Here is a 5,065-nt window from a genome sequence, read left to right on the forward strand (position 1 = left end):
TCTTCACCTCCCCTTCCTCTTTCTCCTCCTCTTCCTCCTTCCTCCCTTCCTCTTCCTCCTTCCTTCCTCTCTCCTTCTCTCCTCCTCCTCTTCTCCTCTCTTCCTCCTTCTCTCCTCTCCTCCTCTCCTCTCTCCTCCTCCTCCTCCTTCTCTCCTCTCCTCCTCCTTCCTCTCCTCTCTCCTCTCCTCTCCTCTCCTTCCCTCCCCTCCTCTCCTCCTCCCTCCTCCCTCTCCCCTCCCTCCTCCTCCTCCTCCTCTCCTCCTCCCTCTCTCCTCCTACTCCCTCTCTCTCTCTTCCTCCTCTCCTTCCTCCTCCTCCTCCTCTCCATCCTCCTCTCCTCTCATCCCTCTTCCATCTCCTTCCACTCTTCTTCCTCTCTCTCCTTCCTCCTCCTTCCCCTCTCTCCTCCTCCTCCTCCTCCTCCTCCTCCTCCTCCTCCTCCTCCTCCTCTCATACTCCTTCGTCTTCACTTCCTCTTCCCATCTCCCATCCCTCTAAACGAGCTTAATCCCACAGAGTCTGCTCCAGGGCATCGTCGTGACTCTCGTGGCCTACAGACACTACACCTCCACGAACTCAAGACTCCCCCAGGGAAGAACTGCCGTGGTCGTCAGGATCCTGCTGGCCCTTTCCTCCTTGATCCTTCTGGCTTCCGTCATCCTCTTTCACCTCGACCTTGCCTTCGTGTGGACGTGGGCTCCCAGGAAATCCTCCGTGGCTTCTCAGGGCACTGATGATGCAGGTGTGGGGGTTATGTGTTAGATGTTGATGTTATGTAAGGTGTGGGGGTGGGTGTTTAATGTTGTGTTAGAAAATGTGAGGGGGAGTGTGTTAGAAGTTACGTTAGAAAAGGAGTGGTGTATGTGTTCAGTGTTCACTGTTATATAAGGAATGGGGAGGTGTTAAATGTTATTTTAGAAAGAAGTGCTGTGTGTGTGTGTGTGTAAAGTTTTATGTCAGAAAAGGAGTGGGGCGTGTGTTAGAAGCCATGTGTTAAATGTTATGAAAGGACAAGGGTGTGTTAAATGTTATAACAGGAGTCATGTGTGCGCTAGGTGTTATGTATGCAACTTTCAGATTGTGAATGAGTGTATGATAGGTTCCGTGTATGACTGAGAATTGCTAGTCTGGAACAGAGGACCTTGGCAGAACTAGGAAGATGAGGGTGTCGGTCGAGTGTATGATAGCGAGAAGGACTGCAGTAAGTCGTTCACCTTGAATATTGCTTGAGCGAAAGCAGACAGACTAAACAGGAAAGAAAGGGAGAGGTTCACAAGGAGAAGTGAAATAATCTTTTAAAACTGGAAATGTGATGGTTTAGAGATATTTAGGGTTAATTGAGCATGTAAAGCAGAACTAAGACATGTTAGACGAGGATTACAAGAGGCAGATAATGAGTTATAAATTCCAGGAATACGTAGTAGTTTCCCCGGGAGTGGAGATATAGGGGTAGACAGTTAAGGTATTGTAGGAAAATAATCATGAGGATTAGGACTACGAGACCCTGCCATGACAAAGAAAAGTTTAATGGAACGGAATTTTATGTCGACAAAATTCGAATGATTGGCCAAAACTTTGTAGAAGGTAAATGCTTGTGCGTGATTGAATGCTTAGAGATGAAATCTACCATATTTAATCCTGTAATATCAATGTTGCAGCTGCGTGGGCAGTTACAATATCGGGGTTGGTTGGGAGCAGCAGCAGTCTCATCTGCCTACCGGTCACCTTCACCGGTTACCCCAAAAGCAGCGCCTCCCCGGTGGCAGACCGAATCACCATGATGTCCGACTGGGTGTTCCAGTCCTCCCCGACCCTCGCCAGCTCCCGGTTGTCTCTGAGTGGAACGGTCGCAGCTAACCGAAGCTCGAGGCGGCAGATTCTGCGTCGGTCTTTTGAAAGCCCCCCAGCAAAAAATTCGGTATCTCATTCTCGTTATCTTGACTCTGGAGACATGTGCTCCCCCGTAGACTCCCCATACCGTACCCTGAACACATCCACGGTCAGCGACACCTTCCCCTGCAAGGAAGCCATCATCGATCTGACATTTAAATCGGCAACGATCTCGGGAAAAACGGCAGTCAGGAGCATGCTGTCGTTCAAGCCCGTAGAGAGCTCGGGTGAAGCGCCGTCGCCCTCCCAGTCCTTGCCTCAGCTGATGGGGATCCTCCATTCCAGGGCCTGGTCGAGCTCCCCTTCCTTCGCGTTTTTTGATGCGGAGAAATCCGGGGCTCCAATATTTCAGATGCCTTCTACCAAAGACGGTTCGAAATGCCAGCAGGAGACCGCCACCCCTTCGTCAGGAGCATTTCCTGCACCTATAACGCCCTCGTCCTCGCATGAGAATCTCCGAGAACACGATGGGGATTACTCCGGGCAAACAGGTTCATTTATACGGAGTCGTCAGTTAAGTACTCCTTCCCATGCACACAATGCCTTATCACTGATTACATTTACTTCGTCCTCTAATTCCTCGTCGAGTTCAGGTCCTGTTACGCCACTGTCTTTTGAAGTTCGTTCCACTGGTAAAAGGCTTCCATACGTGTGGCCTGACTTGTCTTTGTTGCTTCCGTGGAAGCCTAATATCTCTGCTTCCTCTTCCTTCGAGCACCTAAATATAGCTCGTACAGAAGCCAGTGGAATCTCTCCTCAACCACTCGACGCGTCTGCGCTAAACCTCTCGCCATTCCCGCAGTGCCCCATGTCCACTCCGACCCACGAGACGCCGCTGACAGTCGCCAAGCCGAAGCCAGCGCCGCCACCGAGGTCCGAAAGCCGCAGTCAGGCCACCAAACCCACGCCCCCCAAGCCCACGCCCCCCAAGCCCACGCCCCCCAAGCCCACGCCCCCCGTCAGGAGTACGTCGTCCCTGGAAGACAACGCGGCCGCACCGACCCCCTCTTTCCATCTGCCCGTCATCAGTCTCTCCAAACCAGAAGAGGTCCAGAATTCCGCAGTCAAAGACCAGCAGTTTTCGTACATGCCCATCACTCCGGTTGGAGGCCTGCTGTCGCAGAGAAACCTCAAGCCCGTTTCGAAAAGCTCTCGGCTCTCCTCGGAAGGGTCCAAGAAACACGAGATGTCTGACCATTCTTTCAGAACTCCTTACTCGGGACGCAGCAGTAAGTCCTCGGATCCCCTGAGCGCGTCCTTCAAGTCGTGCTGGTGAGTCATGAAACTTCCATTCATTCAGGCTTTCTTCTTTCAGTATTAAAAGCACTGCGAAATGGACAACCATATTAGAGTTCAATTACAGTACCGATAGCAGGCGTGATCAAAAAGTCAAAATGCATATTCTAGAGGACAAAAATATTCATGTCAAAATATTTTTTCTGTGATGCCGTGTAGACAGAACTTTTACGCAACGCACGCAGTCAGTCACTCGTTCACTCACTCACTCTCACTTGCAGTTTAAAATATTCTTTTCCTGTTTTATGTTTCTCATATTCTGAAAACTGACAGCTTATTGCCGTCGTATCCGTATTCCAGAAATGATTGGTATGATGATTAGCGAGACCTTACACACATTCTCATTTCCTTGGAAATTTCCCATTTACTTATAAATGATATCGAGTCTAGTTTCATTATTAGATTTTATCTTAAAGATCAAAGAATAATATTTTGAGGAAGAGGGCTCTCAAACCACAAAAACAATAAATTACATTTATGTAAGATATTTCATAATTTTGTGAGACGTGGATGGTACAAGTACTCTCAAATATGACCTTCCAAAGATCATAATTTTTTTCTTTCAAACTCAAAGTACGGGAAGGCGAGGTGGTTCATCTTCTGTGCAATAGTTATGTTTTATGTTCCATTTCAGGGCCACAGATTTCTGACTACCAAGATCCGACCACAGACACACACATGCGGAGTTGTTACAGTAAGTCAGAAATGTCTTGGCTGTCTGTAAATGTTTTTTTTTTTCAGGTAAATATTTCTTTGTATGAATATTTTGCATCTGTTTTTTGTTTGACAGAGACATTATTTCGTGTCTGATCTCAGGCTCGATTTTTTTAAATGTAAATAATGATTATTATGATTCTGAAGCAGTCATTTGAGAGAAAGAAAAAATATAAAGATGTAACTAATAATTATTATTATTTTGAAGTAGTCATATGATAAATTTTTAATTATGTTAATGAGAAGCTTAGTTTGAAGAAAAACTATACAAAAATGTATTAAACGGAGAGAGAAAGAGAAAGAGAAAGAGAAAGAGAAAGAGAAAGAGATAGTGAGCGCCAGCAAGCCCAAAGCGATGTATAAGAGAAAAAGAAAATACCCCCAAAAAAACTCTATGCTTCCCAGAGTGTTCCTTTACAAGTGACACAGCGCTTTATACTGAATGGAAGTATGATCAGCATATTTTGTGGAAGCAGCTACGTGAATGTTCATAAAGGAGGGGAGTTACTTGTATTTTCATAGAGTTAAAAGTAGGCGAACTTACATGGACGAAAGGAAAAAGGGGATAAAGAGCAGAATAAGAGATTAACGTGATTGAAAGAATCAAATAGTCATTAAAAATCGTAATCAAAGATACAGTGTTCAGTTGAAATGAGAAGCACATCAGGTGAAGTGATTGTAGACGTAGTATTTGAATTTACAGACAGAATTTACAGAGGCAGAAAAGAATGGCATAAAATACAAGTTTACTGTCTGCATTCAGTCAACGTGTGGCATAGTGTCTTCAGAAAGGGAAAGTTCGTGACCGAAATTTCATTACTATAAGGAAAAAAAAATCAGTGGGATTTGGGCATTATTATTTGCATCGATATGATATTGATATAGAGCACTACTATATTTATTTCAGCGCTTTATATATTGGCCTAGATAACTGTATATTCGACAATTATCAGGAATAGATTAAGAATAGTGCTTGAATATGAGTATTCACTTCCCACTGAAATGACTTTGAACACCGGCATGGATAGTAACAACAATCATAATTTTCATATTCAATCCATAATATTAACAAAAAAGCAATATTAACCATCACCGAAATTAACATCGGAATCCTTTGAATAATGATAATAGTAATAAAAAAAAATTGGTCCGAATCAAGTCCGA

The sequence above is a fragment of the Penaeus monodon genome, chromosome 12 (genome assembly GCF_015228065.2).
Source record: "Penaeus monodon isolate SGIC_2016 chromosome 12, NSTDA_Pmon_1, whole genome shotgun sequence".
Classification (NCBI taxonomy): Eukaryota; Metazoa; Arthropoda; class Malacostraca; order Decapoda; family Penaeidae; genus Penaeus; species Penaeus monodon.